Source organism: Callithrix jacchus, chromosome 6 (assembly GCF_049354715.1).
Source record: "Callithrix jacchus isolate 240 chromosome 6, calJac240_pri, whole genome shotgun sequence".
Lineage (NCBI taxonomy): Eukaryota > Metazoa > Chordata > Mammalia > Primates > Cebidae > Callithrix > Callithrix jacchus.
Window position 1 is genome coordinate 86488742 of NC_133507.1, and position 25004 is coordinate 86513745.

Genomic DNA, 25004 nt, shown 5'->3' on the forward strand with positions numbered 1-25004 from the left:
TCCACCCTTTTCTTCTGTTCTAACCCTGAAAGTGGAAAGAGGTGAAAGGAGGATAGTGAAAGAATCTGTGAGAAACAACAGGAAAAAAAGTTATAAATTGGCAAAAGGAAAGAAATTTTAAAAGATTAAAGACAAGAGAAAATACCATAATCGTATCTTAAAGGAGCATGAATAAAGAAGCTATAGGTCAATGCAAAGAGATAGGGGCGGGAGGTGCGCATTGTGGGTGATGACGAAATAGCAGAACAGCATCCTTGGTACCTACTAGGTGCTGGATGTATGTAGTTCTAGGTACTTTTCAGCCTTACTTACTATGTAGCCTCAATGAATGCACAGACTGTGAATGAGTATTCCATTTCGTAAATCAATTAAGTCAGATAAGTTAAATAACTCATCCAAGATCTGAGGAGTCAGTAAAAACCAGAGCCAAAAATTACCCCAAATCTGTGTGCTTTCACCAAAAACTGGGATGGGATTGGAAAGGTCAGTCTTTACCCTCGCTAGAGCGGAGGCCAGATGCCCTACTTCTTTCTTCTTTTCTTTGCCAGCTAATTACCTCTCTGATTAGTATAGGACAAAGGAAAATGCACAGAAGAGAAGCCTGACAGGGGTGAGAAGGGAATGGCCGGGAGAAAGGAAGATGATTCATTTATAAGCTCTTTGTCCTCTAGAAATGCAATAGGCCTCCTAGGAGGAAAATCTGTGTCTATGGAGACAAGTTGGGCCTTGAAGAAAGCGTCACCCAGAGGCGAAAGGGAACAGAAACTCTGAAGCCTTTTCAGACTTCCCTACCTTAGCAAGCCACAAAGGAAGCCATAAAAACCCTTCAGATTTCTTCTTCTTCATTCACACCATTGCATACTGGCCTGTCCAGTATTGCCCTGTGAGACCCCGCCTCTTTTGAGAGCAGCATATTAACCAGCCAGGGTTTCTTGAGCCTCCGAGAGGTGCATAGGACTCTGTGTCAAATCTTGTTTAAGACCCAAACAACTGAAGTAGATAAAATAGGAATCATAAAGGAATGAAGAAAAATAAATATTCAAAAACTCTATAGCTAAATATCTGACATTGTTTTGTTCAAAGGAATTCAAAATAGTGTGTGATGGATATCAATTTATAAAAGCGACTTCTTTCCATCTGTATGCCCTGAGTGTGATCTAAGTATGACACCCAGACATCAGAAACAGTATGGAAATGTTGCAACTTGGGTTAGCTGTTTGCTGTTCTGGTCTTAATAGGATGTGGACAGTACTCACCAAAAAACTGGTGTTAGGCAGCAATTTAAAAAATGAAACAAATACTCTTTTCTCATTGATGACACTGAGTGTCATGTCTCCATGTGCAAGGAGCAGGATGAAAGTCATGTCCTATACATGGTGAGGGAAACTCACCTTGTCGTTAAAGTTCATAATTCAAAATCCCATTCCTTTTTAAGAAAATATTTAAAAACATTCTTACTACTGTTTTTTTTTTTTAAATCTCCATTTCCACTGTGTGATTTTTTTTTTTCAGAGATGGAAGTAAAGGTCATTTTTAATTCCAAAATTCTAGTTTAGTGTTATCTTGAATCAACTCTTGATAAACCCACCATTTAAAATGGTCTATTCTAATTAGAGACCAGTTTGAAGATTTTAATCAGCTCTGTCTTAGATGCATGTAAAGCCTGCTAAATATTTCGGAGGGCCAGTGAACCTTCCTTTAACTTGTCTACACTTTTGAATGCCCTTTCCCTTTTAAAGCTACCTAGGTTAAAAATTAAACCCCTACGGAGAAGGGCACCTGTATTTGCTCACCCTATTATGCAGCTATACTGAAATGCATTGCAGCTGTCTAAATTAGCATAATTAAATCCACATCAATTAAAAACCTCAATCACCTCTCTCCCCTTCACATGTAGATGATGACATTTGTCTAAGGTGGGAAGTAACAAAGGAACTTTTTACCCATTGAAGACCTGGCTGAAAAGAAGGGTAATCGGATTGATCTATTGTCCCAGGTTTACCTTAACACTAGGAAAAGTGGGCAATGAATGCTGCCTGGCCAAAGTAGGATGTAGTTTGCATTTCAATGCCACTGGCACGGCCAGCCATAGGAGATGTGCATTTTACAACAGCCTCTCCTAGTGCTCTTTAGCCTCCAGTAATGAGGGTAAACAAAGCACCATTATGACTTTGGTGGCGCTAGTTGTTATTTTTAAACTGGGAAAGCCTAGCGACCTCAGGATAGTGACAAGACTACACCGTGTGGTGCTGGCAAAGAAAATTCCTAGAGATGAAAACTGACATGGGGTCTAGGGGTTAATTTCTGGAACAGACAAATTTGCATACAAATGAAAAATGATGGGATTTCTGTTCTCCTAAATTTTCAATGTCATCAGCATCAAACAGCAGCCTGTGCTCCCTTGCCGTTTGAGGAATATTCATTACTTTAGAAGAAGGGGCACCTTGTTTGGTGTTCAACTCAGTGCGGGTCAATGACTTAATTTGTGCAACTTCATGGAGACTGTGAGTTTTCTGTGCGTCTTTGTAATTCTTCTAAATATGACTTGAATAATATTTGTTTTTATAGTTATAAACTTTTCTGAATAAACACTAATGCGTGGTTGACTTCCTTTGAGCATGCACCTTTTTCATTCCCAGGAGATGTTTAACTACACGTAGCTGACTTTTTCTTTGTACAAGATTGCAGAGGAGGACAAGGTGGTCTATGTCAAAAGTTCCTAGATATAAGAGATAAAGGACACGACAGTGCTTATGATTTTCCCCTAAGCATGTGACATTTCTTCATCCTGACTTTTAGTTATTTGTGCTTTTTTGATGATGCAATTCATACTTGCTTGTTTTTATAATTTTTGTGTCAAAAGACAAAATTACAACAAACTTAGAGATCAAATTGGCTTTTCTTAGTCAATTATGAATCCAGCCACATTCCACCTAAAGATTTAGAAAAGGCGCTCCAAGCAGAGGGAGTTGACTTTATACACAGAAAAGAGCTGAAGAAAGCAGACACAGAACCAGAAATGGGTTGGTCATTTCAAAGTTACTTTCCTTAGAGCTGCAACAGAGGGGATGTTCAGGTAAATTAGGTTCATTCTAACTGGTGGCTGTGAATCTGCTGTTTTTAATTTGTGTGGGTGTTTTTTTAACTGGCCCCCTTAAAGTTTCAGTTGGATTGTGTGGCACCTGGCATGAGTGGCTCTATTCCAGTTTGGTCAGGTCTGCTGGGGCCTAGTGCAGGAGATCCGTTCAAAACAATGGTCTCCTTTATATGTCATTTAACATTAGAAAAATATAAGTATACAGAAAGAAGAGAATAAAAATCCTTGAGTCCCAGTTTCCTGAGATGACTGCCAGGTAATATTTAGTGTGTATTCTTTCTCATTCCCTTTCCCATGTGGTATTGCTTTTAAGTATCAGCCCACTGAAGGCAGGGAGGTGATCTGTTGTCCTTTGAGCTAAGGCTGTCCTCAAGGTAATGGTGCCGCTGGCAACTTTAAATGAATCAGGCCCTCTCTTCCGCTTCTCCACAGTAGCGCTAGTGATCTATGAGACCCTAGATAACTTTCTGAAACCCCTCAATTTTCTTTCCTGATACATAGGTCACTCTAGATGCTGCTATAAATTAATGATTGCATCATGCATGAACTTTAGAAAACTTACAGAAGGAGAAAGTCCCACTTTCAGTTAAGAAACGTCTAAAAAAATCCCTTAAAAGTAACATTGAGACAGCTAAATTGCTATGATGTATAAACCATAAAGGCAATATAATAATATGTAGAACAGTAAAATGTATTTGCTTTAACCTAGAACTTCACATGCATATATAGTGGGTCATATATATCTCTGGCACATAAATAGCTTTAACATATATGTGAAGAATTTTTCAGAAATAAAGTTTTTCATCAATTAAATTATTTTTATTGTGATTATGACTTGCCAAAGGGGGATTTGAAACCAACAAGCAAAATATTTCAAAGTCCAGATGTCCTGCTTAGACAAGGCATTTTATAGTGATTCCACTCTGTTTTCACCTAACCTCATGTAGTCCATATCATGAAGATATAATTAGAAAATTGGGTATAATATGTAGCCCTGGTCGCTGTGTGATGGAATTGTTTGACTGCTGAGTAACTGAAGCTTGTTTGCATCCCAGTGTGTTGTGAAGGCAAACTTCAAAGAAAATATTATATCTCCCAATTCCAGCTCCTGAGTGTCTTGGAAGTATAATACAGCAAGGCTTAAACCTCCCTGCTGAGGAAAGGGCAATTTGACACTGAAACTACTGTTAAATCGCTATTGAAACACTGGTTTGCAAAAGAGTTCTTATTAGACAAGTATAGTTACAGCCTTAAAAAGCAGGGGAAAATACACCCAAGTCATAGGAAAAAAATGGGGGAGAAAAGTCTTTAAAGTTGGACAGTATGTGTTGACAAAATTTGGAGATTTTAAAACATGTATCTACACATTTATTTTATAAATTGTACATAAGACTGGCTCCTTTTCCAGTGCAAAATCAAATATTTAGATTTGCACAAACCTATGGAAGCCAGATTTTAGACAAAAAGGGATTTTTTTGTCAGACTGTCAGTCTCTGAATTTCATCACAATCTGTTCAGCTGTTTTTGTTGCAGGCAGGCGTAAAACGTACTGGGTAAGTGTGTGTTTGTATTTATTATTAAAACGGGGATGCTAAATCCTGCTTTCAAACGGTCTTCACATTCTTTAAGTCTGCACTGGTCATAGAGAAGCAGAATCATGATATGTGTTTGTGTGCGCACGCGCGAAAGTCATATTTGGAGGTGAGGGTGTGGGTACAATGTCAAGGGCCCATGAGCAGTGATTTTTTGCAAAATAAGTCTTTGAGCATGTTAAAAATGACCCTGGCATTTTGCCTCAATAACTTTTCCTGCACCTACAAGTACTGATTCTTGCCTTGAAGAGGGATGGGGAAATGATGTGTTGGTGGCGGATCTGAATATGTTTTATTTAATGTCATGATTCCTTTATCCCATCCTCTGCACTAATCTAAAAATAATAATGGGTTGACAGTTTTAACAGCATTTACTGTATATGTATGATTGTATGCCAAGATTGCCTAAAACAATATTAACAATAGAACTTGAACCTCCAGTAGGTGAGACATTATAGTAAAAAAAAAATATATCAAAGCATACAGAATTTTCTTTATGAAGCAAATTCTTCCTTCAGTCAGGGCTTTTTGATACATAGCACTTGCTGTACAGAACCTCACCTATTGGAAATGAGCTGAAGCTGATATTTCCCATGGTGGCTCACACCTGAAATCCCAGCACTTTGGGAGGCTGAAGCAGGTGGATTGCTTGACCCCAGGAGTTTGAAACCAGCCTGGGCAATGTGTTGAGACTCCATCTCTACAAAAAATAGAAAAAGTAGCTGGGTGTGGTGGTGCATGCCTGTAGTCCCAGCTACTTGGGAAGCTAAGGTGGGAGGATCACCTGAGCCCAGGTAGTTGAGGCTGCAGTGAGCTGTGATCGAGTCACCGCACTCCAGCCAGACAGAGTGGGACCCCGTCTCAAAAAAACAAAAAAACCAAATGATATTACCCATCATAAATGAAGCTCTTTTGCAAAAAAGACAACATAGTTGTTCCTAATCAGGATTTACTATGACAATGTAAATATTTATCTATTTTCACATTTTAAAGATCTACAATAGAAATTTTACCTCTAACTGAGGATATTAGTCATCTATGGCTGCCATAACAAAATATCATGGATTGGCTGACTTAATCAGCAGAAATTTATTTCCTCACAGTCTGGAGGCTTGAGGTCTAAGCACTCCTTCTAATTTGAAGATAGCATATTCTTGCCGAGTTGTCACATGACATTCTTTCATGTGAGCAGAGGGAATATCTCTGGTGTTTCTCTCTCTCTTCTTAAAAGGACAGTGGTCCCATTGGATTAGGGCCCCACCCAAATGACCTCACTTAACCTTAAATACCCCCATACAGAGTCTATCTCCAAATACAGAAACAGTGGGGGTTAGAGCTTCAATACATGTGTTTTGCAGGGTACAACCCAGTTTATAACACTGGCATAAACCCACTGGAGCTCTGGGTCTCTTGCTTCCGGCTAGCTTTAGGTCAACTCAGTGTAAGAGTCATCTCTACATTCTGATCAGAAGTTCTAATTTGTAATTTTTTATACTGATATTTAAACATATATGAGAAAAATGAATGCTTGTTGCTCTATAAATGTGGTTTGGTGGACAAATTATTTCTAAACATAAGGTCTTTGAAGAAAAAATAATTAAAGGAATTATTGGTGGTTAAAAGGGGTTGAGAGTTACTGGAGAATATACTACCTGCCTGCAGAGGTAAATTCAACCAGGGAGTCCCTTGAGATGGCATCAGCTTTCAGATCTGAGAGTCTGTGTCTGAGCGGGAAAAAACAGACTGTTCTCTGCTGTCATACCACAACAATCAATACAGATGACTTCTGTGTCCAAATGTGTGTGGGGTTCCTCCCACTCCTCTACACCAAGCAAGCCATCAGTTCTGCAGGGAACATCAGCTGGGTGTCATCTGATTTAATTCACTCTCAGCACTGTTGGTCTGGAGATAGCGACAGACCAGCTATAAATTGGGGTTCCTATGACCCCAATTCAATTAATTGGCTAGAGTAATTAATTGATTGGATTGATTAATTTGCTAGAGTAGCTCACAGGACTCAGGAACACTTTACTTTCATTTACTGGTTTATTAGAAAGGATATTACAAAGAACACAGATGAAGATAGGCATAGTGTGAGGTATGGGGTTAGAGGTATGCAGCTTCCATGCCCTGTCCAAGGACATCAGCCTCTAGGGAACTCCATGTGTTCAGCTATCTGGAAGCTTTCCGAATTCTTTAGTTTTTTGAGTTTTATGGTGGCTTCATTACCTAGGCATGATTGATTAAACAAATGCCCATTGGCCATTGGGGATCAGTTTAACCTTCAGCCCTCTTCTATCCCCAAAGTTTTGGGGGGAGTAGGGCTGAAAGCTCCAATCCTCTAATCTTGCCTAGGTCTTTCCTGTGACCAACCCTATCCTGAAGCTATCTAGAGGCAGCCAGTCAGTGAATTCAATAACATGCTTTGGAGATTCTAAGGATTTTAGGAGTTGTATGTCAGAAAATGAGGTTGAAGAAAACATATGTTTTGCGATAACAACCTATGAATTGAGTTGTACTTATAATACAATTGTATCTGAAGAATTATATGGTATAGAGAACCCACTGAAATATAACAAAGTAGTTCTCCCTCCACATTTTTATTGCTACCAGATTTACAAAGAATAATACAAGTCCCAAGCCTGGCTGTATATTTGAAGAAGACTGGGTGTCTGGATGCTCACCAATCCCATTTCCTCTTCTGGGGCAGCCAGGGAGACTCCATTTCCCAGGCTTCTTCAGGCAGGGCCATTTGACTAAGTCCTAGCCAATTGGAAATGGATAAAAATGATGTACAGCAGTTCTAGGACTGGCTCTACAAAAACTGTGATTTTTTTTTTTTTCATAATCTTTCTTCTCCTTCAGTAGCAACAATGGAGGCCATGTATTGAAATCATTCTACATGAAGAACCTGAGTTTCATAGTTATCACCTGAAAGAAGCATTCAGAAAAACTCTGATTTTGGGGGGAGCAAGAAATAAACTTTATTGTGAATCCACTGAAATTTTGGGGTTTGATGCAATCGATAACATTAATTGTCTTTATTAAAATAATACTAAGAAAAAATTTTTAAGAATTTTTGACAGCAACTTAAGTTTTATCTATTGAAAGATACATACTGTTTAAGAAATACTGTTCAAAAATACAGCATTCCTTTTGCTTAATCATCTGAAGAAGTCAAATGAATGTTGTTACTATCACAGGATCACTTTAATCTCCCTCAGCAAGATTCTGGTCAGAATCTTTCTAAATTGAGTATTGGTTAATATTTTCCTCTAGGCATACCCACAAATTACAACAGGGCTTCAGGCTTCAACCTATTTCATCTTTGATACTCTCAAATGCCGGGAAAATTGATTTAAAAGTCCTGATTAGATGTCGCCTATATTTTCCCCTTTCCCCTAAAATACAGCCTGCTGAAAACTCTATATCTTCTGAATTCCATTCGTCTGCAAAAAACACCATGTAGCTCAGGTTGTGCCCGATATACCTACCCTATGAGTTTGCAGTGGCTGCTGAGGGCACTGTGTTGTGAAGGATTCAGAGGTGGTGACTGAGTTTACTAGAATTCTCTTTGTCTGTCAAAGGCCAGAAAGGGGGGGACAGGCTGGTGCATCACATCATTGCCATTGCTGGCTAACCCTGCATTTCAGAATATTAAATGCAGTGTCTACCTCCGTTAGAGTCCAGTCCTGTTAAAAATGGTGAAACCCACCTAAGGCCATACCCTTGATCCAATAACTACTGTTCTATTGTGTAGCAGTTTGTTGCTATTTTTGGAGCTGTGTTAATTTAGGTCGGACTTACCTTAATTTGTTGGACTCATCTCCAATCACCACTGAAGATGGCATTGTGTAGTATCTGCTATATAGAGTTTAGAGATCACAAACATGCTAAGATTCTCTGCCTTCTATAGAAGGCCAAAGATGATGGTAGGTTTTAATAAGTGAGCATTATCATAGACTGTTGATGGGGGTGTACATTGCCATACATTTTCTGTAGTATGATCTAGTTATGTGCACCAAAATGTAAAATATATCTACACTTTGACTCAGTAACTGTGCTTTTCCGACTTTTTCCTAAAAATAGAAGTAAATGTTTACATATAAGGATATCAATTACAGCCTAGTTTTTAGTATGAATATTCATCATTAAAGGACTGGTAGAATAAGTTATAATATATTCATGTGATGGAACCGTATGGAGCCTTTTAATTAGATAAGGACAACCAATGTGGCATGAAAAGCTATTCTTGATACAATGTAAAATAAAGAATACAGGTTGTAGAACAATTTGCACAGTATTAGTTTGTCTAATGTGTAGCTCATAGAGAAGTGCATATTATTCTATCTAGTGTATTTATAACAGCCTTTTATGATAAAATATCATAGATAGTAAATGCTAGAAGTACATATTCCACATGTTAAAAAGAGACTCCATCTGCATACAAGCTGTACACGACGAAGGCACAGGATCCATGGCGCATGAAGCAAATTTTTGAATTGTCTCCGCCTGCCTCCTGCCTTAATTTGTGACCCTAGGCCCTTTGGGGCTCCTCTGACCCAGCTAGCCAGATCCCGGACCCAAACCATGTTCCCCCTGAAGGCGAAAGTAGAGAAATCAGAGCTGGAGATGGCCAAAGCCCGGAACCAACTGGACGCCATCCTGCAGTGTCTGCTGGAGAAGAGTCACATGGACAGGGAGCGTCTGGATGAGGAAGCTGGGAAAATCCCCTCAGACACCCACAATAAGGACTGCTCCATTGCAGCCACTGGCAAAAGGCCTTCTGCCCGCTTCCCCTAGCAGCGGAGGAAGAAGAGGAGGGAAATGGATGACGGGCTGGCTGAGGGAGGGCCGCAGCGATCAAACACATATGTGATCAAGCTGTTCGACCTGAGCGTGGACTTGGCCCAGTTCAGTGAGAACACGCCACTCTACCTGATATGCCGTGCCTGGATGTGAAACAGCCCCTCTGTGCGCGAGCGTGAGTGCTCTCCCAGCTCACTCCTGCCCTCGCTGCCTGAGGATGAGGACGGTTCAGAGGTCACCAACAGCAAGAATCGTGATGTGTACATGCTGCCGCCACCCACACGGCCCGGGCCACCCAGAGATGCCTGCAGATCCCGCATCCCATCTCCGCTGCAGCCTGAGATGCAGGGCACCCCTGATGACGAGCCCTCCGAGCCCGAGCCCTCCACACTCATCTATCGCAACATGCAGCGCTGGAAACGCATCCGCCAGAGGTGGAAAGAGGCCTGTCGTTGGGACCAGCTTCGTTACTCAGAAAGCATGAAGATCCTACGGGAGATGCATGAGCGACAGTGATGTTTCCAGCTCCCGGCCCCCCGCCCCACCCAGTAAACGTCTCCGAACGCCACAAAAAAAAAAAAAAAAAAAAAGAGACTCCATCTGTAGGGTAGCATGGAAGCAAGGGAAGTGGCATGGTTGAGGCAGCTGTACATTATATACTGCATTGTTCAATTTTTTTCAATTACCTTTTTATCAGCAAAAGCAGTATAATTATTTTATTTTGAGAAGAATAAAAGAAACATTAGAAGCTAACAATTCCTTTATTTTCTCTAAGATAAAATCCTAATGCAAGAATTCAAAATCCTGTAGAAGATGCATAGATTCTCCTAATATATATATATATATGTTAGGAGAAGCAGGTGTAGGAGTGAGCCACATAGAGAGCTGGGGAAAGTTCTGGAAGTGCAGAGATCTGAGGTGCTCTAGGCATGTGTGAGTAGGGCAGAGGGAAGGAGGAAGGGTAGCAGGTGGCGAGATCAGAGAGGTGTAGGACTGGAAGCAGATCACACAGGTCCACATAGGACAGAGCAGAGATATGAGCTTTACCTCTGCAAGAGATGGGAGTCGCTCATAGGTGGAAACATGAAATTATTTGACCAACATTTAAACATGATCTAGCTCCATTAGGTTGAAAATAGCCCGAAGAAGGGCTGGGGCAGAAGTGGAAGGACCATTTAGGAGGCTCCCACCTTCATCCAGGTGAGGGAAAACAGTGACTTGGAACAGAGTGGCAGATCTTGAGGTGATGAGAAACAGTGGGATTCTGGAAATGCAGTTGACCCTTGCATAACACGGGTCTGAACTGCATGGGTCCACTTATATATGGATTTTTTTTTAAACCAAACACAGAGGGAGGGATGAGAAATAAATACATTTCTGTACAGAGGGCTGACTTTTTATATACATGGTTCCACAGGGCCACAGCAGACCTGAATATGCATGGATTTGAGTATACACGGGGGTCCCCAAACCAATCTTCTGAGTATACAGAGGGATGGCTATGTTCTGTTTATCAGCTTTCCTTTGACTCTACCAGCAACTCCATGTACTTTCTGTTTTTCTCTTTAAAGCTAGACATTTTGGATTTTTATTCTTGCAAACCAAGAACCCAACAGTTTCAGATGTCCATAAATAATGGGAAAAACAAGATGCTTTCGCTAACTCTGTGACCTTGGGTAAATTGCTTAACCTCTCTGCGTCTCATTTCTTCATCTGTAAAATAAGAAAGTAATAACAGACTGAACCGTATGTCATTGTCATTTTGGTAGGTCAGAAATGGTCAAATACTAATACTTTCATATGGCTCACCTCTAGGCCATACCGTATTTGTTGCTATGAGGATTAAATAAAGTAATACAAGTAACACACTTAGAGTCATGTCTGACGCATTTTAAGACGAAGTAAATGTGAGTTGTTACTGTTCTTATGATTATCAGTGCCTTACATTTTCGACATTTTTTCACATTCCTTTTCTAATTCAGTCCTTGTGACAGCTTAGTGGAACAGGCAGGGCAGGCAGCATCACCCACATGCTCAAAAGAGCCTTCTGCAGCACTTTAGAAGGTGTTTGTTCACACATCATGCCATTTGATTCTCAGAACAACCCCCTGTGGTATGTAGTGCATGTATTCAAGTCTGCTTTGTGCATTTAAATAATGAAATAATAAGAAAATAAGTAATTCATATATGTTTGAATTATTTCCCCAAATAATTAGGAATAAAATTCTTATGTGTTACCCTCACGTGGATATCTTAATTGATGAGATGCATGAAAGCAGAGTTCGGAGCTCTTGATCTTTAAGATCCAGTTCAATGATCCTGTCCTGCAGGCTCCAGAGCTCTTCGCTCCCATCTGTCAGTAGAGAGAGCTGCTCCATGAACAGTACATGTGGTGTTCTTGTCTTTTGGTTTGTGAATCCTGTCGCCTCTGCTTGGACTCCCTATTTTCCTCTGATTTCTGCATGCTTCATAGAGTATCAGGCACAAAGTGGCTGGCCAGTAAATAGTTAAAAAATGAACAAGGAACTAAGTAAAGGAATGAGTGATTATTCTCTGGGTTATTTGCTAGGAAACCAAGACCCTGGATAGTGAAGTGAAGTGCTTAATTTCAACACAACTACTAAATGAATTAGCTAAGAGTCACGCCCAGGTGGTGGAAAATCATGCCCAGAATGCCATCCAATGTGGCATGAAACTTCAGCCCAAAATGAAGCCGTAGGTGTGCTCAGCTTGGAGTGTGCGTACAAGACGAAAACCCACCCCAGATGGCATATCCAATTCAATCAACATCACCTGTGAGCCAAACTGAACAGTAAATGTTAAGACAGGATCACTAATAATGGGGACCTGGAATGTAGCCAGAATTAAAACAATGATCTGCTTAACAATCCCTCTGGGCTGGATGCATGTGGAGAACGGATAAATGCTGGATATCGAAACAGCTGCTCTATGGCAAACTGAAATGGGGCAATCATAGATAGCAAAGGGAGAAGAAACACTTGAAAGTTGTCTTAAATAAAGTAGCGCTTTAAATAATGTGTGACCTGGCTGTGGCCTTTTAAGAAGCAACCATCACACGCAAACTATCCTGGCGTGCATCTCTAGAGAATGAGGTGGCTTTGGGTGAACAAAGCCTATGGAAGTAGAAAAGGCAATGATGGCTGGTGCCACCCATCCTGATACAGATTGTATTAATCCAAACTAACACTTGGAATCACCTCGGAACACAAAGGCCTGTGTTCCAAATTAAAATCCCATGGTTCACCACCTCCTGAGCTTTGTCTCCTAAATGTGACCATTTTCTACAAATGCCTTGTAGCCATTGTATAAATCCTATGTCCTTCATATACTATCTATTGTCTAATTATTTTAAAATTGTAATTACATGGTGTCTTCTCATCAGGGTCACAAATTGCCTTAGAACAGAAATCAAAGTTGATGTTCAAAAATACTTGATCACCAGCATGGCACAGGCCAAGAACAACCAGAATGCTAGTTTGTAACACCATCCTGGCTGGTCCAGCCATTGCGTCCCTTGCTTTGGGTTGATGACTTTACACTAGACAGTATAGTAGGACTGTAAACATACAGTGTTCCTGGAAAGGGCTTCTTGATTGATTGATTCCCCAAGTTCTTTTTTATACTTGTCTGTCATTTGAGGAGATCCCATATCAGTGTGTAATTTATCATCCATACAACTGTATTAAAATAAGCATGCTAATTACAGACCTAGGAGTAGAGAATGAAAAAAAAAAAGCAGGCAAACAAATAAAGAATCAGTTGTTAAAAAAAATCATGTATTTAATAGTCATTCTGAAATACATACTCTGTGTCACTGTGCTGATCCTCGGGAATACAGATAAAAAGAATGCACTTATGGAACATATAGATGAGTAGAAATACACATTTCACCACTGCTACCATCAACTATAATATGTCCAAATGTTTTAAGAATAAGTTGTTATAATCCTTTTTTATTGATACATAATATTTGGACACATTTATGGAGTACATGTGATATTTTGTTACATGCACAGAATATGTAATGATCAAGACAGGGTATCTAGACTATCCACCGCCTCAGGTACTTACCATTCCTTTTTCTTGGGAACATTTCATGGCCTCTCTTCTTGCTATTCTGAAATGTACAATACATTGTGGTTAACTATAATCACCCCCATTCTAATATGCAACATTAGACCTTGTTTATTCAATTGAACTGTATATTTGTACCCATTAACCAACACTTTTTATCTTCCCCCATTATAATTGTTTTAACAGCTGCAAGATCACTACGGAGTCGGTAAGCATAGTTGAATTTTATGTGTATAACCATCAGATCATCTCCTGCAAACTTCCCTGTGCAGGAATTCCTATCACAGCTTCCCTGAGAGGAGGTTAGCAGATTTGACTATTCACAATACTTGAGAGAGAGGCTATTGCCTCATAAAGGAAGCTACATGGTTTTTTTTTTTTTTGAGACGGAGTTTCACTCTTGTTACACAGGCTGGAGTGCAATGGCGCCATCTCGGCTCAACGCAACCTCTGCCTCCTGGGTTCAGGCAATTCTCCTGCCTCAGCCTTCTGAGTAGCTGAGATTACAGGCACACGCCACCATGCCCAGCTAATTTTTTGTATTTTTAGTAGAGATGGGGTTTCACTGTGTTGACCAGGATGGTCTCAAGCTCTTGACCTCGTGATCCACCCGCCTTGAGCTCCCAAAGTGCTGGGATTACAGGCGTGAGCCACCGCGCCCTGCCGCTACATGTTTTTAATAGAAAGAATGTTCACATTTTTAAAAAGCAGTTGACAGGATAACCTATTTCCTATGAATTTAGGTAAACTGCCTCTTCATATCCAAGAGATTTTTAACTTATAATTAAAATGTCTTCTGATTTTGATCCTTAAGTAGGAATTATCAAATGTAACTTTCACTAAATCTCAATAGCCATAGGATTACATCTGACGAAAGGGTATTTATATAGCAGGGAAACAAAGGAAAATTTCATCCATTTCTCCTTGTCCTCATTTATTTCAGTCTTTTGATTCCAGTTGGCAAGTTGTTCACTAACCAGTTCATTTAGATCATAACACAAACTTTCTGTGCCTTTAACCATTTTGACTTGGTAAACATTTAATTGGGAATCTACTGAAATCTGTCTTGGAATAGATACAGGCCTACTATCCCAGCTCTCAAGGAGCTTACAGTCCAATGAAGAATGGTAGAAATGTAGACAAATAAGAGCAACACAGTGTTGTAAACACTGTGAGAGGGCATGAGCAGATATCAAAGGGCACCACCAAGAAAGGCGTGGCCAGTTCTCTTTTCCATGTGCACTAGCCTTGGCCATGATTATGATGTTCTGATGAGAGAAGAAAATACTTGTTTTCAACCTATGAGGCAGGTATCCCTGGGATGTAGCTTGTATGTAGATCCTTATAGGTAGATCATTTAATTAGGATGCTCTTCTCTGTAGCTTTCCCATGGATATTTTAGGATTCATAGTGATAGTTTGAGTATGTTCCTGAAGAACAGTCTTGACTAGATTTCCAACAATTCATAAGGTCTCAATGGATAAACTATTGAAAATCACCTAAACTACCATAACATAGCATTTATATCTTTGGGATTATTTCTGATATATCTGTATCTATAAATGTTTATCTATAGAGAGGCACTTCATTATTTGAAGAAAATACAGATGAGAGTGATGACAAATACTTTCTACCACCGCCACCACCACCACGCCATTCCAAGTTATTTGTTGTGAGCCTGGTCTCTGAGATACCTTCTAGGTGACTGAAATAATTTATCTTGTCTCTCTGACATTGTTTGGTGTTGCTACCAATTAAACTCCAACTGTAAAGCAGCTTTGTAAGAACACTGCAGTGTCACATTACAGAGAACAGATGTCAAAATAAAGGTTCACTAATTTGAAGCAACTTACATAAATAGAACCTCAGGTATGTCTGTGACCACAAGAGGAGAAGAAGCAATTGTATTTTGTACAGTTGAATGGTACCAAGGACAGGCTCTTTCCTTGATATGCCAACAGAGAGAATTTTGTTAGCAGTATTCTGTGAACAAAACACTTAAGAGAATGTATGTATACAATAGTTTTGAAAAAAAGGGTTACTGACACAGATGCCAATTTGGTGGGGCATATGGAACATTTACACTTGCCTTTTTCTTTCTTTCTTGCTACAGCTGGTGCTGATTTAGTATGTGAAATTTTACTAGCAGGAGTGCTAATCAAGACAGAGATTCTGTAAGGATTTAGTCATTTATGTAGGGGAAACTATGGGTGTCATTAAAAAGTAGAAGATCATCTTATGGAAAAACGTTATCATTATCAACCTCATTTTTAAACCAAACAGACACGACGGTACTGTAAGTATCACTTTAGCAGCCGAAAAAGTCAGAATGTTTTCCTTATAATGTTCTAAGAGGATTGCACTCACAGTTTAAAGTTTTGGTAGAGGCACGTTAAAGTTTGGTGTGTCAGACAGAGTAATGCAAAAGGGTGAGCAATTTAAGTTAGTTGTTTAACTTTTCTGTACAGTGCTTCAGCAAAACTGCTTTTGTTGAAAACATCAGTTTTTTTTTAAGGAAGAAAATTTAGTTATAACAATATAGAAGGTGAGTGCATTTTTTCTGAATCATTCGGGGGAAGTTGAGGGAAGGGGAAAAAGGTGGAGGGTTTGATTTTTTTCCCTCTATATTTGAATACAAAGCTTTGCAACGTGAGGCCTGATTTCATCTAATAATCCCACTGGCCATACAGGAGTTCAGAGAAAAATTAAAAAAATCTTTTCTAAGTAGCAACAAAATCATTGTCGGTACATTAAATATGTTGTACAGGTGGCTTGGTAGAGTTGCAGACCTGAACGGCAGCTAGAAGACATCTGCTAGCTGGGGAAACTTGCAATGTGGTGAAGTGGTGTTTGTAGCTCCCTGTGGAAGGGTGCCAGTGGCCCAGGCCTTCACTTCTGCAGATGAACGGAGAGTCTTGTGGGGGCTTCAGTTGAAGCCGTGCATTGTCGCATACTCCTCTGTCTGAGAATTTAAAGGACAACGAGGACCTGCTGTGAAAACCAGTGAGATGGTGTTGGGCAAGTTGTAGATCATCTTTCAAATATTCCCCAAGGGCTTTGTCCATCAGTATGAAAATGAGCACATGCCTGCAATGAAACCATTTTAATTCTATTTTTATGTTGAATTTCTAGGACCTACTGCAAATTTTTTCTGATTATCATGATTCATGTCTTAAAAGTCCTCAGAAGAGATAGCTGAAGAAAAGTAAAATTTGCTAAAATGGAAGCAATAAAACATTTTATTATAAAATAATTAATGGTTATAAATGTCTTAGATGTCTGGTTTGTTTTCCATTTTGACATAAATATGGTAATCTTAAAATCAGAATACACATTATAACTTATAAATAACTATTAATGACTGACCAATTAAAATTCATTTTTGGAGTCCCACCACAGGCCAAATCAAACACTATATTAAAAGCATGAGGGACAAACATTGTATAACACAACTCACAGGCCTTGCTCATAATCTAGAATATTTGAAAATTAATTAGCAAATATCTTTTTTATTTACTCAGGTTTTAATGACTTTTTTATTATAAATAAGCTTGACCATTTGAGGTATCTGATTGAAACCGGAAAAGTTGAAGACCTTTCCTTAAATACATGAAGATAAAAGGTTGAGTAGGTTTGTACTGTGTCAAAATTGAAAACAACAAATACTAACTTCGCCCTCTTTTCCCTTCTGACAAAATTCCTTCCATCCATAACATTGCCTAAGAAATGAAGTTTTAAGAAGGAAAAAGACAGGGCCACCAGTTAGTGGGATATGTGATTATTTAAAGTCATTTGATAAAAGATTATAATAAAATGTTTTCAAAGGCAAAAATTCGTATTTTAGTGTTACGTTTACACACACACACACACACACACACACACTTCAAATTGTAGTGATTTCTGAACACAAACTCCCTTTAAAAATTCTGTCAGGTTATGTTTGAGGAAATAATGTTTATTTCTGAAATTGTAACTGATGAATATTGTTTGAGAATTTCCTCAGTGATGCAATCATATAGATGGAAAACAGTTGTGATAGGTCCTGGGGGAAAACCCATTCTTTCTTTCTAAAGGTACCTGAAACTGGCAGTTAATAATTTATTTTGCTGTCCATACTTATGCGTAATAAGGAAAAATAAAATGTCATCTTTGAAAAAGGAACAGGTATTTGTTTTCTTTAAAATACATTGGCTTAGTCAGCTGAAGAATAAATTAGGATGATCCACAAACTGTTAACAGTGACAGTAAGCATATGGCAAATTTGAACTGTCTGCAGGTCAACTTTTACTTTTGCCTTCCAAATGTCTGTCAGTCATTGTTAAGATCTAAATACACGTGTTAATGGGTGAAATTCAGCGATATGAAATCGTTTAGCAAATTCTCGGAGCAAGTGATTTTTTTTTTTTTGTCTTTGTCTCTCGTAATCAACCTTCCTCTATCACAGTCTTAAAAATTTGACTCTGAAAGAACAAACTCTTTGGAAGGTATTGTTGCCTTTTCTTTGTTCAGTTAGGAAAAAGACAAACAGTATAGTCATATGGCATGTGTGTGTGAGTGCATAAATGTGATTTGTGCACATTGATTGATTTCTCCAAGAACCAGTTAGGTGCTCAGTTTGGTGCTCAGTTTGGACAGCATATGACTGTCCCTGTCACTGTAATTGTATCTTTCACTGTGGCAATGGAGAGCCATATTTTAATTTCTTTCTATCAGAGCACCCTTGCTTTCTAAAGTCAGTCACGTTTATGGCAGTGGAGAGACCAATGACAGTTTGACCGTAGTGGAGAATTCTGCCAAAAGTAGTAATAAGATGACAAGCAAGTACAGCTGGGATGAAAAATAAAGTAGAATTCCTGGGACAGATTGGAAGCAGGTTAGAGAAAAAGACGTGCAAGAAAGAAAAGGAGGAACAGAAAAGAAGAGAATAGAAGAGTCTTGAAAAGGCAAACCACCGAACATCCAAAAGGATGAAGGCATTGATCTCAACAAGGTTTCCTGCATGAGGATGAGAAGATGGATGGACTGCAAGAGGTGGGAGCTGCCTTGGTTTTGAAACACCTCCTTCAGAGCAAGTCCTGTGCTGCCTCTGAAAAAATTACAGAGTCAAGTGTTGGAAGCAAGAAATGCTATTTATTTCTCCAGGGCCAGAAGAATTCTGATTGTATTTTTAAATTGGCTTGTCAAAATAACAGGGATGCATTGCTTCTAAAGATACCAGGGTTTTCAAGCTCAGTGGTGGAATGTTCTTTATAGGTGGGAGCTAATGGTAGGTGATTCTGTAAGAGAACTGAGCTCCCTACTAGCAATGGGGATAATTGGATCCTTGAAGAGCAGAAGTCAGGTGGTAGCACTTAAGTGCCAGAAGCAAAGCAAAATTACCATACCGGGTAACAAGGTCATAATGGCAGGCAGAGGAGACTGCAGCCCCTGCCAGCAGCAGTTGCTCCAAGGTATGTCAATCTTCTCTATTTGGCAGGTGTAATTGAGCAGAATAAACTTAGAGGCAGGGCTGCTGCTGCATAATGGGGAATATGTTGCTTCTCAGGCCCATTGTGACTGTAAAAGAGCAAACACAGTAACTATGGTCTGAGAAGGACATGGAAGCAGATCCTAGAGATCAGAACCTGGGTCAACACACCAGGCAAAGAGCCTGAACCAGCAGTGCTAATGGAAAGGGAGACTCTACCATGAGTGGTGCTGTGGTTTATTTGTCCCTTTCAAATATTGTTTGATCCCCAGTGTTGGAGATGCTGGAGATGATTGCCTAGTGGGAGGTGTCTGGGTCATGGGGGTGGATCCCATATGAATGTCATCCTCACGGTAATGAGTGAGTTCTCACTCATTTGTTCCCATGACAACTGATTGTTAAAAAGAGCCTGGCACCTGCCTCCCCTCTCTTGCCATGTGGTATCTGCTCCCCTTGACTTCTACCATGAGTGCAAGTAGCCTGAGTTCCTCAGCAGAATCGATGCTTGTGCAGTGCTTCCTATGCATCCTGCAGAACCATGAGCCAAATAAAACTATATTCTTTATGAATTACTTTATAAAGCCTCAAGTATTCCTTTATAGCAATGAAAGATGGACTGAGACAGGTGATTTTAAGGAGAGAGGATGAACCTCAGCTACTGGCTCGAAGTCAACTGCTGCAGCAGGGACTGTAGTCTGCCCCATGTAACCTTCCTCTTGCAAAGTTTTCCTGAAAATTCTGGCCAACCAGGATCCTGAAAAAGCTATGCCTAAGTGGAAATATTTAGTTATCCATAGAAATGATATTTCCTGGTATAAAGGATTTACAATGTCTCCTTTATACTGCCTAAGTTTTTAATAGACCTCTGACTAGTTAGCCTAAACCTGTGTGTCTGTAGGTCTTAGATGTGAGGAAGTTTACAACCTCAATATCTGCTTACTGGTAGCCAAGTTTGCTGGAGTAGGTCATGAATGCTGCCAGCTGGCTTCTCCTACAAATTCGTGCCATCCAACCTCAGCTATGGACCCTCTGTGCTATGGAACAGTCTTTTTGTCTCTGTTTTTTTCCCCTACTGTACTTCCCATAGCTGCAATTCCAAACCCTTTTTATTGTCCTCAAGTTCAGAAAACTATTCCTGTACATTTTGTATCAGCAGAGGACCTCAAATCATGCTTCTCAGTGATTAAAGCTATCCAGTCCAAACTCTAGCTTCTTAATCCTCACTTGGCTTTTGGGATGCTGTTCTCTTGTGGGTATCTTTCTACATTTCCATTGCTTGCTCTTCTTTCTCCTCCCACCTCTCAATTAGGGATTTCCCTACAGTTCTCTTTGGGCATCCTCACCATCCTCCTAGTAATATGCCAGGCACAAATTACATCAGTGTCATTGCATCCATTCTATCAGCAGTTTCGTCAATTATATGTTCACAGGTTTCTCTTTAAATCTGTGTTTGGCATTGCCCAGATTAGAATCCCATTTTCTCCCTTCTATATAGTATAGTAGTCTCTCTTCTAATATCCATCAGAATAATCTTTCTAAAACATAGACTTGATCAATTTTCCCAACTAAGATTTTGTTTCACTTTTTATCGTAAATAAAATGCTTAATGATCTACTGTGAATATACTTTATTTTGTGAAATATAGCACACTAGAAGAATATATATATATGTAAGTAGCATCTAAAAATAATAAAATGATCACTGCTCACAATTCAGCTTAAGAAATAAAATACTACCTTTACTTTTGAAAGCCTTTGTTTTGTGAGTTCCTGCCCGGTTGCACCCCCTTTCTCTATCCCATTGTATCCTCTCTCCTTTACTCTAAAGGTAACCAGCATCCAGAGTTATGTTTATTTCCTTTTTTCCCTTAAAATTTACCATATATGAATATATATTAATCTATGCAGAGATTATAGCATATGTTCAAATAAATATGTTAGTGTTGTTTCATTTTGCCTGTTTTTGAACTTTGTATAAAAGAAATTATAATGTATTATTCTACAACTTGCTATTTTCAATCATATGTTTTTAAGAATTATTTATGTTGATGCATATGTCTTTAATTTGTGTATTTTCACTCTTGCATAGTATTCCATTTCAAGAATGCATCCCAATTAATTTTTTTGTTATTCCCTTTTTGGGTATTTGGATTGATTTATTATCACAAAAATGTAACTGTAAATGTTCTTGTGTAAGTTTCCTCATGCTCATGTATTCAGATGTTTTTCTAAGATGTATACCTAGAAGTGATATTGCGGAGTATGCACAAATTCACTATTTCCAAATAATTCCAACTTGCTTTCCAAAGTAATTTTTACCAATTTACTCTATATACAAGCAGTGTATGAGAGTTTTCCTTGGTCTATATATTAGGTTGGTGCAAAGGTAATTATGATTTTTGACATTAAAAGTAATGGTAAAAACTACAATTACTTTTGCACCAACCTACCAACCTTACTAATACCTGGCATTTTTAGACTTTAATTTTGTAGTCTATTTGGATGTGACATTGTATTTCATGATAGAATTACTACACATTTCCTTGATCACAATAACATTGAGAAATTTCTCATGTTTACTGTCTTTTCATCTCCTATAGAAAACTATGCATTATGTCCTTTTTTCATTTTTAGTAAGAAAAATGTTAAAAATTGTTCTTCCTGGCTAATTTTTGTATTTTTTGAAGAGACAGATTTTCACCATGTTACCCAGGCTGGTCTTGAACTCCTGAGCTTGAGCAATCTGCCTGCCTTCACCTCCCCAAATGCTAGGATTACAGGTGTGAGCCACTGTACCCAGCAGGTTGTTTGACTTTTACATTTTAATTCATGGGATTTAAAAACTGATTCCAGATAGTAATCCCTTATCAATCTTTTCCTTTTTAGCTTATTCTTTTCGTTTGCCTTAAAATTATTTATTACCCTGAAGTGATAAATATATTTTCTTATATTCCTTTTTAAAGATTAAGTCTTTCTTTTCTTATTTAAGTTCTTGCTCCATCTAGAATTAATTGTTTATAGGGTAGAAGACATGACTACATTTTTTCCCATAGGTATAATCAATTGTCCCAGCATAGTTTATTGATAAATTCATCCCATTGCCACTGATTTGCAATGCTAGTTCTTTCATTTATCAGGTTTCCATCTAGGTGTATAAATCTGATTCTGGGATCTCTGTTCTGTTCCACTGGTCTAGAGTTTATCTCCACACTACTGGCTTTTATGTTTACTATATAGATTTCTTTACTTTGTTCTTTATTTTTTCATATGGTTTCAAGTTACTGTCTAGTGTCCTTTCATTTCAGCTTAGAGGGCTTCCTTTAGCACATCTTGTAAATAAATCTAGTGACAAATTCCCTCAGGTTTTAAAAATCTGATATCTTGATTTTTTCCCTTCATTTCTAAAGGATGGTTTTACCAGATATTGAATTCTAGAGGATGACAGATTTTTTTTAAAATTTTCTTTCAGCACGTTAAATATGTAACTATGTCATCCTATTCCTTCTGGGCTCCCTGACTTTTGAAGAGAAATCAGCTTATGGTCTTACAGAGGATCCCTTGTATGGAATGAGTTGCTTCTCTTTTGCTGTTCAAAATTTTACCTTCATCTTTTGAAAAATTGGCCATCATATGCCTTGGTGTGAATCTCTTTGCATTTATCTTCCATAGGCATAGAGTTCATTGAGCTCTTGGATGTATAGTTTTGTGTCTTTCATTAAATTTGGAATATATTTAGCCACAATTTCATCAAGAATTCTCTCTGCCCCATTCTCTCTTCCCCTTCCTTCTGTGATTACCATTATGTGTAGTTAGTATCTTGTTGGTGCCCCATAGTTTGTTAGGCTATGCTCATTTTTCTTCATTCTTTCTGCTTCTCTGATTGGATCATCTCAGATGATTTATATTTAAGTTAATCAATTCTTCCGTCTGCTCAAATCTGTTGTTGAAAACCTCTAGGGAATTTTTTCAACTCCAGAATCTCTATTTGATTCTTTTATAATTTTTAGGTCTTTATCGACAAATTCTCTCTCTGTCTCTTTTTTTTGAGATGAGGCCTCACTATGTTGTCCAGGTGGGAATGCAGTGGCATGATTATAGTGCACTGCAGCCTCAAACTCCTGGTCTCAAGCATCTCTCCTGCCTCAGTCTCCCAAGTAGCAGAGACTACAGCTGTATGTCATGCTATTTTCTATTTGTTGAGACAATACTTATCTCATTTCCTAAAGTTCTTTTTCTATGCTTTCTTTACTTCTTTAAGCTTATGTAATACAGCTTATTTAAAGCCTTCTTCCAATAAATCTTTTTTTAAATTAAATTAAATTTAATTTAATTATTTTTTATTGCATTTTAGGTTTTGGGGTACATGTGCAGAACATGCAAGACAGTTGCATAGGTACACACATGGCAGTGTGTTTTGCTGCCTTCTTCCCCTGCACCCACATTTGACATTTCTCCCCAGGCTATCCCTCCCCAGCTATACCCCTGCTGTCCCTCCCCTATTCCCCCCAATAGACCCCAGTGTTTAGTACTCCCTTCCCTATGTCCATGTGTTCTCATTTTTCTTCACCCACCTATGAGTGAGAATATGCGGTATTTCATTTCTGTTCTTGTGTCAGTTTGCTGAGAATGGTGTTCTCCAGATTCATCCATGTCCCTACAAACAATATGAACTCATCATGCTGTTTTGATTACTGTAGCCTTGTAATATAGCTTGAAATCCAGTAGTGTGATGCCCCCCGCTGTGTTCTTTTTACTTAGAATTGACTTGGCTATGCGGGCTCTCTTTTGGTTCCATATGAAGTTCATGGTGGTTTTTTCCAGTTCTGTGAAGAAAGTCAATGGTAGCTTGATGGGGATAGTGTTGAATCTGTAAATTACTTGTGGCAGTATAGGCATTTTCACGATATTAATTCTTCCTAACCATGAACATGGAATGTTTGTGATTTTTGCACACACCTGTTTGTGTCCTCTCATATTTTGTTGAGCAGTGGTTTGTAGTTTTCCTTGAAGAGGTCCCTTACATTCCTTGTGAGTTGTATTCCTAGGTATTTTATTCTTTTTGTAGCAATTGTGAATGGAAGTTCGTTCTTGATTTGGCTTTCTTTAAGTCTGTTATTGGTGTATAGGAATGCTTGTGATTTTTGCACATTGACTTTATGTCCCGAGACTTTGCTGAAGTTGCTTATCAGTGTCAGGAGTTTTTGGGCTGAGGCGATGGGGTCTTCTAGGTATACTATCATGTCGTCTGCGAACAGAGACAATTTGGCGTCCACCTTTCCTATTTGAATACCCTTTATTTCTTTTTCTTGCCTGATTGCTCTGGCTAGAACTTCTAGTACTATATTGAATAGGAGTGGTGAAAGAGGGCATCCTTGTCTAGTGCCGGATTTCAAAGGGAATGCTTCCAGTTTTTGCCCATTCAGTATGATATTGGCTGTTGGTTTGTCGTAAATAGCTTTTATTACTTTGAGATACGTTCCATCGATGTTGAATTTTGTCGAATGCCTTCTCAGTGTCAATTGAGATAATCATGTGGTTTTTGTTTTTGGTTCTGTTTATGTGGTGAATTACGTTTATAGACTTGTGTATGTTGAACCAGCATTGCATCCCCCGGATGAATCCTACTTCATCATGATGGATAAGTTTTTTGATGTGCTGTTGCAGTCGGCTTGCCAGTATTTTATTGAAGATTTTTGCATCTATGTTCCTCATGGATATTGGCCTGAAGTTTTCTTTTCTTGTTGGGTCTCTGCCGGGTTTTGGTATCAGGATGATGTTGGTCTCATAAAATGATTTGGGAAGGATTCCCTCTTTTTGGATTATTTGGAATAGTTTTAGAAGGAATGGTACCAGCTCCTCTTTGTGTGTCTGGTAGAATTCGGCTGTGAACCCATCTGGACCTGGGCTTTTTTTGTGTGGTAGGCTCTTAATTGCTGCCTCGACTT

The 25004-nt window shown here is 38.8% G+C and overlaps 1 long non-coding RNA gene and 1 pseudogene across 2 annotated transcripts in view; both read left to right on the forward strand.

The window, feature by feature from the left end:
- The window catches only part of LOC144576662 (uncharacterized), a 239910-nt gene that overhangs the window by 16221 nt on the left and 198685 nt on the right, over positions 1-25004 (forward strand). The gene's annotated exons all lie outside the window — the stretch shown is intronic.
- Positions 7257-14305, forward strand: LOC118154595 (protein lin-37 homolog pseudogene; annotated as a pseudogene). Its single transcript, XR_013519347.1, has one exon. The product of XR_013519347.1 is annotated as a protein lin-37 homolog pseudogene (transcript).